Below are 12,619 nucleotides of genomic sequence, written 5' to 3'. Positions count from 1 at the left end.
TAACAAAACAATTTAGTTAACTGTTCAGAACCTTAATGATTCTATAAACACATGTATAAAATCATTTATAAAGCCATAGAAATAAATTCTGCTTTAAAAATCAATTTTACACTTCATTATGCTTCTATGCTACAGTTCTATGCTACCGTCCTAACATTATCTATGAATTTACTGGAATCTTAAAAGAAATTTTTTTATCTCCATTAGGGATTGAGAATTATTCTCTAAGCAGTAAGTAATAGGTAACTTCCAAGGTTCACTGAAATGAAAAGGGCCAGCAGTTTACCAGGGCCACTTCCTAGCCAAGTGATTGTCTCCACTGCTAGATACACACTGTGTGTTTTCTACCCCATACTTCTTGGCATTATACTCATCAAACACTATGGCTCTTTAGGGCACTTTGCTAATAGTAAACATGATGAGTGTTCCATTTTACTGGTTTGGTTCTATTTCACTGGTTTGGAGAGCAATTGTCTAAGCCATTTCATGGAAGGTCAATTCTTTATCAGACTTTCATGGTACAGAATAGCTAAACTGGGGGCTAGTGGGGATTTGATCTTCAATGTTGATTCTTTCCAAGAATATCCTTTTATACCCTCACAAATTAATGGTTTCAGAAAACTTTCTCAAAAATATACAGATCTCTTGGCTCTCCTGACCCATACTAACTAGTCATGTGAGAAACAACCAGGGGCTGGTAAATGGTGCTCCTTAAAACAGGTTAACTTTCAATATCTGGTCACGGAGAAAAGTGATAAATGAAGAGATTGGAAAGTGGAAACTGACTTCAGGGTTCAAGGAGAAAAGAGGATGAAAAAATAGCCCTAAAGTATAAATCTTTTTATCCCACACAGAGTTTCCATGGGCCTTAGAGGTAAAGTCAGATTGCAGCTTTCATTATCTGATGTAGATTGTGAAGTAATGAGTTCCGGAGAGAAAAAGATGCAGAAAGCACATACTCCAAAATCCCTGATCAACAGCAAAATGATTAGAGATCCTAGTCTTTATTTCTGTAGAAGGAAGTAGCACCTCATGTGATGTCTGCTTTCCCCTAAACCTGAAATCCCATGTTGGTGGAGCTTAAATGCAATAGCAATAAACCAGTAGGTCCCTATAGAAGAAAGGATGAAGTCATGTGTATAACTTACTCTATTCTCTGCTCCCTAGTGCCCAACCAGCTAAACTCAAAAAGGGACTGGGGCACACTTTTGCCTAAAATTATGAAATATACAATACAAATATTATAGAAACCACAGAGAATAACCCTACACCCAGATTTAACAAATGCTAACATTTGCCATTCTATTAACAACATTTTTTTGTGAAAAAACAAAAATTCAGTGGAAGACTCATTTTCCTGCTTTTTAAGCCCACTTTTCCCCTCTCTCACTGGAGATCTGTTTTATGTCCTTCATGATGATTTTTTAAAATATTTTTTGAAATTTTACATAAGTGTAATCAAATAGTATTTATCCTGCCATTTGTTTTTTCACACAAGATTGGTTGAGATTTATGTGCTGATATGGGTATATCTAGTTCATTTATTTTAAGTGCAGTAATAAAGTATTCCTGCATAAACATGTCTTTTAAAAAAATGTAATGGAAATTCTTGGACCCTTTTAGAATTTTGATTAAGATAGTATTGAATTAATTCACCTGGAGAGAACTAACTTCTTTATTATATTAACTCTTGCCATTCAGGTACATTGTGATTCTTTCCCTTTCATCCAATCTTTTGGGTCCCTCAATCATATGCTGTTATATTTTTGGTTGAGGTAAAGGCCTTTCACACATGTTATTATGTAGTTATAGGTTCCTTATGGTCATTATTGTGAATAATACCATTTTTCTCCTGTTATATTCTTTATTTTGCTATGGCTGATATAAAAAATTACTTTCAATTTTTGCGTATTGATCTTATATCCAATAAATCTGTTAAATACTCTTCTTAACTGTTTGGCTATATCATATTCAAATAATATTTTTTCTTCTTTCCCAATCTTTCTACAGCTTATTTATTTTTCTTGTCTTTTCATGGCTGAGAACTCCAGTAACAATTTAAATGCTAGCAGTGGCACTGAATATCTTGCCCTCAGTGGAAATGCTTTTTATATATCATTCATAAGTAAGGTATTTGATACAAGGTTTTGGTGGATTCCTTTCAATAGATTAAGGCAGTTTTTTTGATCCATATTTCAAAAAAATTTTATTATTATCCATAATATGCATGAAAATGCTAAAATTTAGACTTCTTTTCTGCTTCTATTGAGATGACCATGTAATTTTTTAAAATAAAAGTAGGGAATTATACTGAGGGATTTTAACAATATTGGCCCATTATCACTTTTCTGGACAAAAGTGACTTAAAAATAATACAGTGTATTTTAAATATTATGTGGGATTTAATTTGCTATTGTTTAAGATTTTGCATATGTAATCATACTTGAGAATCATTTATACTCTTTTTTCTCTTCTGTTTTAACCTGACATCAGTGTCAATATTTATTAGCTTCATATAATAAGCTGGGTAGCTTTCCTTATTTTCCTATTCTCTGATACAGTTTGTATTGTATTTTATGAGAACTATCTATTACTCATAAATCCATTTATCTCTATAATTTTCTATGAACAAATAATATCAAACTTTCTCTTATCTCTTCACTCTATCTACTGTTACATTACTTTTGCATTACTCATACCATTTATTTGTCCAGCCCTTCTTATTTTTTAATCAGTCTTGCTCACTTATGTTGTAATCCAATCTGGTTTGTTCATTTTTCAAAAGACCAGTTTTGGTTTGCTGATCATCTCTTGTTTGTTTCCTATTTCATTAGTTTCTTTCCAGAGGATTCCTTTGCAAAGTTCTAAAACACTTGAGGAAAGTTAATGAAAGGAAGTCAACAAAATTAGTAATTAAGATGTGAATACATTCCATGTGGAATGAAAATAATAGAGGAAACTAAAAATAAACTTTAAATGGGAATGTTTAGAATCCTTGACTAGATGAGAAATATCATAAGAACTATTTTTATTGAAAAGATAAAGCTTTAAACAAAAATAACTAGGAAGCTGGGAGTGCAAAAAGTGTCTAATATAATGCATAATTGTTTTTTGGAGGTAACAGTTTAGAGAGACTAAACAATTCACATTTTGGCTTTTACTTTTTAAGTATGTTAAACATTTAAGATTGGACTTTGTCTAAGTCTTTCTAATTTTTCTTTTTATATTTTTGTGTTACTGCCATGTGTTTGAAGCAGAAGGCAGGCTCAAAATATGAACTTACAATGTCATCGTGACTAGAAATCAAGTAGGAGACATTATTTCAGATCTTCCAGTAGCTCCCTCCCACTTAAAGAAATTTTGAAAGACACTCTCAGTCCTGAGAGTCATTAGACTATACATATATATATATATATATGTGTGTGTGTGTGTCTCATTGAACTTACTAAATTAAAAACAAATTAAACATGAATGTAGTAGCTCCTTCCTATCTATTTCTCACTGCCACTTTTGCAGCACCTTCCCTTCTCTAAAAAGAATAGCTGACGCCCCTTTCTGCCTGTGTCCACACTCTTTTGCCTTTCCCCAATTCCCCACCTGAACATTAAACTAAGGGCTCCTAGAAGACAGGAAGTGCTTCTTATAGTTTTCATTCTAGCACCTAGTGAAGTTCTTAGCACAGAGTTCAATGAATATTTCTTGGACAGATAAAAGTGCTTCCTTTTGCCACTAATATTAATCTATCTCCCATCCAAGTACTAACCAGGCCTGACCCTGTTAGCTTCCAAGATCAGACAGGATTGGGTGCGTTTGGGGTAGTATGGCCATTGACAATATTAGTTTATCTCATGCCTAAAAACATGAATACTAGACCATAAACACGCTGCAAGTCTAAATCCTACTCCTGCAGGAATCAGCCACTATTACTAAGCCCTCAATATTCCCAAGGATTGCTTCTCAGCCTTTTGGCTAAGATCAAGTGTAATATTCCCAACTGGAAATCATTTCTTTCCTCTTTTTATTTGTAAAGCAGTTTAATATCTCTCTTTTATGCCACATATTTTCTGTGTTACAGGACAGTGATTTATGGAGATAGACTCTCTTTTTTATAGGACTATAAAACTTATACTAGTATCTAATTTGTGTTTTATACATTGCAAAGCAAATTATAAACATTTACTGAATACAAAGTATAAAATATGAATTTTAAAAATAGAATTTTCCACTTCACTGTTTAATCACTATGTTTACGAGGCCTTCATAAAATTTCCTGAACTATGGTTTTGTCATGTCACTTGGAGAAAAGACACCTTGTGGACGTTAAATGTTGTTTTCCTTTTCTAACTCACTTCTCAATAGTTGCTTTGTAGCAGGAATACACACAATCTCCTGGCTTTTAGAGGATCTCTAAAGCAATGATCAAATGTAATCTGTAAGAACATTTCTCCTCTGAATTTATAATTTTGAGATGTTTAATTTTAGAGGGATGAGAAAGGTTTAAGACTCAAAATTCATATTTTAAACCAAAATGTTAAACCAGCTATATGATTTTTATATTTTGTTCAAGGAGTGTTTATTAATACTTTTATTCAGAAAATGCATGTTGTCCAGTTTCAGTTAGATTTATCAAAGCTGATGTCATCAAGTGAAGTCCTAATTCATTCTACCATTACATATAGAAATAAAGCTTAAGTTCTGTGATCAGAAAACAAAGAAGTCTAGTTTCAGCAAACTTTCTGTAGAAAATGATGAGAAGCAGCATGCAGAGTGGAATGATACAAATGCACAAACAGTGGGGCCAGGAAGACCAAGATTCCTGTCCTGGGTGGCTAACTCTCCACCAGGGAAGGTCTCTTAGCCATGTGAGCCTTTCTTTCTGTGCCTAACAATTGAGAATTGAAATTCAGACCTTGCAGAATGTTAGTGAGGGTTACAGAAAAATATGTATGGCTCCTAATACTGCATTATGCACCCATCATTTATGGTTTAATTTGTAGTCAATTATCATGACCACTTATTATTACATTATGATGATGATGATGATGATGATGATGATGGTAATTTTTCACTAAGTCAGCAATTTCTCATAGGCTTAAAGGCCACAGAATCAGCCCTAAAAATTTTGACTTGAGCTTCTGCTTTGATCAAGTAGAAGTTAGTAGTTTGTCCTCAGGGTCATGAACAATGCTCTGGTGCAAATTCTTTGGGTAATTTATATTACATTCTCAATGCCTTTAGAGCTGATCATGATAAAGTGGAGTAGTTCATCATAACAAAAAAGATAATGCTAAAATTTTTTATTCAGTTATATTAACCAATATATAAAACATGAGATGCTTTATTAAAGCAAATGAGAAAAAAAGACTACTTTGCAAAAGTACATTTAGGTTCCCCCCCTTTTTTTTCTTCCCCTTCCTCCTTCTCCTTCCTGTCCTCTCCCCCTTCTCTATATGTCAAGAGTCTATAACATGGAGTAGCCAGTTTCACAATTTATAATGGAAATACAGTGAAATACACATGAAACACTATACAAGGACTAGATATATTGTAAGTGACATGACCCAGGAAAAGCTCCAGGGGATCAGGATACAGAAAAGGGACTATGGATTTGTGGGGAAGACAGTTTTCAAGGGAATAGAGACCAGAAGTACATGGTGATGGAGAAATGACTTCAGAATCATGGAAATGAAAGCGGAAATTCAATAAAAGTGAGAACTATTTTCCCAGGTAACTAGCCCCCAGGGTATGGCTGTGAACACAATTGTATTTCAGTATCATCCATGGACAAGAAGCCAGAACTGCCTATGAGGACAGACCAAACTGAAAGGAAGCCAACATTTAGGGTGAGTCAGTGGGCTGCATCAGGAAGCATGTGCCTGGGGTGAGAAAGAAGGCTGGCCAGGAGGACCTTCTACTTTTCTGCTCCAATATTTCATGAACTGAGTTAGTAACAGTAGATTGTCATTTATTAAACTAAATGCTAAGCAATTTATTACAATTTCTCTTATAATCCTTACAAATTCTTACAATTCTGTGATGATTATTATTTCAACTTCACAGATGAGAAAACGAAGGACAAAGTGGAACTTGCCCTGATTCTCTCAAAATCCCAAATTCTCACAATAACTTGTAAGTTCAAAGTTATTAATCTTATTTACAGATGAGAACACCAATATTTATAGAGGCTGAGTAACTTAATATTGGTAATAAATAAAAGAGCACATAGATAATAAATAAAAGAGCCAGAATTTAAATACAGATCCATGAGACCAAAGAGAAAGCACAGAGTCATATACATATGTATGCTACAACTTTGGGTACCATACTGCTTCTTATGATGCCAGAAGCTGCTAAATGGTAGCGGTTATGTCAGCTGAAATGTTAATTGAGTTCTTCCTTCCACAAAGGCCCAGGTTTTATAGAATTTTAGAGATGAAGAAGACCTTTGATATTTTTTATCTTTTACACTTATTTTTACTTATTTAGTGAGAAAATACTCCACAAGAAGGGAGTGGTTCAAAGTTAAACCATGTTCAACATGTTTAATAATTGTTTAGGGGACAGATGGCAGTCACACACAAAGAAGTCTATTCTGTCCTACCCACATGTGTAGTTTCACGATACCAAATTTAATGTTTTCTTATTAATAATCTAATGATTGTTCAATATCAAATGAATTTTCTTTGTAAAACCAGAATATTGAATAATGGTAAGTTTGAACATAAAGAGAAAATGGGAATGTATTAATTATCAAATATCCTGTTTTAAAGTTAAGTAGCTGTTAATGATTTTTCTGCTCATACACAGGGAAGTAGGAAAACTGAAAAAATATCAGTGCAATTTGTTTGCTGGCTGGAAATATGGATAGACATCAGTGTCAAGTGAGAAATTTTAAGCCAAACTTTGCGCTAAGCATGGTAAGAAGTTGCTAAACCGAGAAAGTAACAAACCCCTGGGAACAGAAAAATAAAAAGAAGAAAGAAAGAAAGAAAGAAAGAAAGAAAGAAAGAAAGAAAGAAAGAAAGAAAGAAAGAAAGAAAGAAAGAAAGAAAGAAAGAAAATCTGTAGAATCACTTTTATAACCATCCACACTAAAAATTCCCACAGGAAAAAGATCATTTACTGAACAGAAGATTCTTAAACTCAATGAAACATTATGAGAAAATGAATCAACATGGAGAAGAATCAGAAGCTAAAATGAAAGTGAGAATTTGTCCTACAAGAACTAGAAATAATATATAATCCTGAGATAGCATATTACCAAAAAAAAATTAAGAAAAAGAAGAGATAGAAATCATGTAGGGAAGCCATGTAAGGAAAAACAACAGATTTAAAAATAAATGATGATAGACTGAATATATATGAGTAACATTAAAACTCAATGGATGTGTTAAACAAATATGATCTCTCAGCTGAAGACAGAATTAGAGAATTAGAAAATAGATGTGAAGAAGTCACATAGAATGCAGCACACAGAGAAACTATAAAAATTTTACAAAGAGAGTTTCAGAGACATAAAGGATAGAAAGAGATTACCTTCCAAGAAACAAATAATCTATTTGGATATATACTTGTGGTTTGTTCCTCTCATGTCTTTGATGATAAATATTTTACTAACTTTCAGCTTTACTTTTGCAATGTATAAGGTACTTAAATATATAGGAGTAGAATACTGTATACTGATTAGATTTTGTTAATTTATGGTATAAGTTTGAGGATAATGACTAAATAAAAATTAGAATTCTAAGAAACTAGAGGAAGCAGAGATAACTCATGACAAACAAAAATACACTAGAAGGCTGTAGAAATGTGACCATATATATCAGTAATCATAATAAATAAAAGTAGAGTTAAACTTTCATGGTAAAAAAGTATATAAGATACCATTTTTTATAAAATCAAAATTATACATTTTAAATTAATAAAATAATAGCTCCTAAATTTATCTGAAAGAGTAAAGTACTAAGACAAATCAAAAAGTATAAGGAATGATGGCAGACATTGGGACTTGTACAAGTGTAATCTGTAGACCACTAGATCAAAGTACAGAAAGAAGTCTACATACTAGTATATTAGTATCCAGAATCCTTACACACTAATAAAAACTAGGCAAGATTTGTACTAAGATTCACAAGATATCCAGTCGTGAAAAGATGCTCACTTTCACTAGTAAACCAGGGAAACGCACATTTAAACAACAATAATGTATCAGTTCACATCCATCAGCAAAATTTTGCCATCAACTGCCAAAAAATTTCAAAGAAGAACGTAGATAAATAATTGTAGTACGTTCATACAATAGAATCCTAAGGATCAGAGAAAATTTATGAACTGTACCTTCATGTATAAACATGGATATATTTCAAAAACATAATATGAATTAAAAAGGCAAGTTGCAAAAGGACATGATGCAATATTTATAAACAGATACAGGTAACAAGAATAAAAATGATGCACCAAATTTAGCGGAGTGCTTTATTCTGCTGACAAAGGGGGAGAAAATGGAACTGAGAAGTTTTTAGCTGTTTAATGATATTCTCTGTTTTAAAAAAAGTCTCTAAAGACAAATAAGAAAAGTGCTTGATTACTTTTTGCTGCTGACATTTTCCTTTGGTAGTGGCAGCATGCTGAGGTTGGGTCATGAAGCAGATGACTTAATATAGGTTATAACTGCAGGAGAGGGATAACTATTTTGAAGAAGGACCACCCCCACCATTTTATTGCTCCGTATTTCCAGTGCAGAGCAGAGCGCCTGGTATTTCAGTGGCCGTTTATTTAATGTCACACTGACTGGAAACAGTCAATTCTAGTTTCTTTTTTTACAGATGCCAACATTTGGGCATTTTAGTGGTTTAAAATGGGGTCATTTTCTTAATGCCTTTATTCTCTTTAATAAAGGAGGTAATCTTAGTTGTAAAATTATACATTTTTTCATGAAATTCAGTATAGTTTTTTGTTTTAATTTTGTAGCTCATAAAAATTTTTTTAAATGTTTTTCTGAATTGACTCTTTTGCCAAAAAGATTCACCTGTCACTGCTTTAGTCATTCTGAATACTGAAGGGTTAGTTTTGGTTTGTTTAACTTAGCCAATCCCCACTAACAGCCTTCAGCAGCTGAAATCTATTCAGGGATTTTTTTTTTTTTGCAAGGAATAATCTAAACATATGTCTTTACTTTTATATTACTTTAACTTTCTTTTTTAAACTGATATATATCACATGTGCAGAAAAGTGCATAGAACATAAGTGTACAGCCTGGTGAATTTTCACAAAGTGAACAGCTCTGTATTTACTACCTAAAATTGCTCAAAAGGTAATGTTCTCATGGCTGTTGAGGCTCTTGGCCTCTTAAGTCTTGGCAACCTAAGGTCCAAATGACCTAAGGTCATTCTATAATCCCTTCTGAGATGTTTTACAAATATTTTTGCATGTTACCTAATTCCCAGCAAAAGCGTCAATTTGATGTAAGCTAATCCTCAGTAGCCAGAAAGAGAGCAGTCCCTTGTGACTTCTTATACTGTACTAACCCCAATCATAGACTGAACACACTGTCTGCTTACTCTTCCTTAGACATGCTCACATATGTGAAATGGGAGCCAATATTAAGGAAGCAATAGTGTCAAGCCTATTAAATAAAATTTAGGCTGTCCGCTGTCCTAGTCACCACTTTGCCTAAGGCTCATTCACAAGGGACTAGGGCACTATGACCTGCTTGGGCACCGGAGCTGACAAATCACAAGCTGGGATCAGGTGTGGCAAAGCCGTTGACAGAAGTCTCAGACCAAAGAGAAGCAGAGGAAGTGAACAGGGTCGAAGGAAATGCAGGGAGAGGTGTCAGAAGATATCCCAAAGCACTCTGAGATCCTTCGAAGCTACTTCTTCATCCACAGGTGAAGGTCAGAACTCCCTCTGAAAGAAGAGAGCTTCCTGTCTCTAAAGTTCGAGTTTCTTAAAAGGACTATAATCATGAATAATTACATTACAGGCTTGTAGTGACTGGAAATAATAAATATATGGAGTGCTTAGACTAGTGTCTCCTTCACAGTAATCACTTTACAAGTCGGGGATATGGTAATGATGATGGTGATAACGATGATTGTGCTGAAGATATTGCTGATTGTGGTGATGATTACTATGAGATGAAAATCATTATCATTATTATCAGAAAGAAGTCAGAGGAAATCAGAATACCTGGTCCTGACATTTTATACCTGAATTTGCTTTTTTTTTTTAAGACCAAAGGGGAAGTCTAGTACTTGCTGCCTTTAAAACATTTGTTCTACCTTAAAGTGGTCTTGCTCCCAGAACCCCAGTCTCTGTGGGACACATGAAATGTCACAGCCATGGTCCTGCCCCACTGTCCCTCATAACTAACAGTAACAGGAAGGGAATAAAGCCCTCATTCATTGTCAAAGAGCTCAGAGAAGGACTCAATGCTAGTTTATATGGCTCAGAATTTCACAATGATTAATAAGTAAGGTCTCAAAGGAGAAACAGCACATACTTCAGAATGGACACATTCTTCATTGTGGCTCTTGCTGAAAAATATCGATAATAGCAAGCAATTTTCCCAAGACTCATTCACATAGGAGAAGATGGTCTTTTTCTTCTAATATACTGCATTTTTTAAAAAAGGGATAATGAAAAAAAATCTAACTGCCACTTAAACCAAATGGATAAGGCACCATGATGGGAAAAGATAAAATCAGGGCATTGCTATTTCTGTTCATGAACACCTTTCCTGTCCTCATTTATCTTGAAATATTTTTGATTGTAGAGAAGTGAAACGTGCATAACATACCAGCCTTTTCAGAAAGTGATAGGCAACTTTGTTGAGACAAATTGATTTGATGATTGCTTTTCAAACTGTGGATAAAGAGGGGGATGATGAGAGGAAAGGGGTGAGACACACACAGGTATCTGGGAAACAGGTAACAAAGGAGAAATCAAAACTTCATCAGATGTACTTTTATGTTCTTTTTTTACAGTCATGTAGAAGGTAAAAATTTGTATATATATGATATACATAAAAATAAATATTTTAAATGTATACAAAGTATATATATATGATGTATATATAATATTATATATATACACACACACATACATATGTATATATAGTGCGTGTGTACATATAGTAAGGGAAAATATCTCTTAAATTGAGGGAAATCAACAGCTTTTTTCCAATTTGGCCAAGATTAAGATTGTGGCAGATATGGGTTCCCATTCATGAGTGAATTTATCTCAGTGAAGACTAAGGAAACAGTAGTAGAAATCTAAAGGATCTCCCACTGAAGTAGAGCAGAGTTAGGTGAAGATCCGGCTTCACAACATGGAGTGTGCAATAAATGTGCACTTACATGAAATTAAATCATCTCTGTGTCTCCTCCAAACCACGCTGTCTTTCCAGACTTGGGAATTCTATCTTCCTCTTTCATACAGCTCCCACAGTCCTCTACTCAGTAGCACATACTGCTGCTTCTCTTTTTCTAATCCTTCCAGTGACCTCAATTATTCATAAATAAAAGCAGGTGAAAGGAGAAAACCTCACTGAGGAAAGGAAATGCAATTAACTGAAATTAATTTCTTCTTGGAATCTCCTCACTGGATCTCAGTTTTTTTCTCCATCTATAAAGGGAGGAGTTTGGACTATAATTCTCTGAAGTCTATCCCGGCCAGATACTCTGGGAGTCTAGGATCCCATGTTTCCTCTGACTCTTCCTGTTAAATACAAAGACTGAAATTCACTCCAACCTTCTTAGACCAGCATACATTTTCAAAGTTCTGTTGCTCTAGGTTCTAGGGTGAAATACTGAGGAAGTTGGAACTCAATAAAAATGGGGAGAGAAGACACTCACATAAAAGTTAACTTTAAAAAGTCTGTGAAGGCAAGAAGGAATCCCTAAGGTAGCACAGGAGTGACCTAGCCATGGTGTGTAGAAAACAAGGCACAGGCCCACCCACCCTGTTTTCCCCTCACTCTTACCCAGAGTCAGTGCTAATATTTCCTAGAAAAGACTCTCTCCCCAGAAATGAGGCAGATATTCTTTGCACTTTTCCTGTGATATAGCTGTGACTCAGAAAGGTTGAGTAATTTGTCTCGGGTCACAGTGTCTCTAAGTGGCAGAGGAGAACAAGCAGAAGACCAGGGCAATCACCTGATAAAACTTCATTTCCCCTGGGCCCCTATGCCAAGGGCCTTTGAGATCAGACTTCTAACAGACACTGATGGGCTGGACTGATTTTGGCTCACCTGAGTTCTCCCTGGAACTCTCTTGCTCACCATCACTTTACGCAGGCTAACCTTTCAGAATTTCCCCTCTATAAATGCAAGTAATAATATGTGACTCCATGCCTCCCAGGGATGGGAAGACAATGAAGTAATAAAGGTGAGAACCAGATGAGCTCCTCTTAATGCTGGTGCTAAAAGCCCTATGGGGTATTATGGTGTTACTAACAAAATGCAGGGCCTGCAGTTATATTTGGCCAAAATCTTAGACACCCAATTTTTTCAGAGGGAAGCATAGATGTGGAATCAGTATTTACTAATAATGAAACTGACAACCAGGTTGTTCCTGCTTTCAAACATATTATATGCAAACCCTATTAATAGAAAAAA

General features: G+C 34.5%; 1 protein-coding gene and 1 pseudogene across 2 annotated transcripts in view; one reads left to right on the top strand and one right to left on the bottom strand.

The window, feature by feature from the left end:
• CA10 (carbonic anhydrase 10) overlaps positions 1–12,619 on the bottom strand; it is a 519,450-nt gene that overhangs the window by 390,772 nt on the left and 116,059 nt on the right. The gene's annotated exons all lie outside the window — the stretch shown is intronic.
• LOC116279562 (U2 spliceosomal RNA) lies at positions 3,950–4,097 on the top strand (annotated as a pseudogene).

Source organism: Vicugna pacos, chromosome 16 (genome assembly GCF_048564905.1).
Source record: "Vicugna pacos chromosome 16, VicPac4, whole genome shotgun sequence".
Taxonomy (NCBI): Eukaryota; Metazoa; Chordata; class Mammalia; order Artiodactyla; family Camelidae; genus Vicugna; species Vicugna pacos.
The sequence above is the reverse complement of the archived record's forward strand: the minus strand, read 5'-3'. Positions and strand labels throughout refer to the sequence as shown.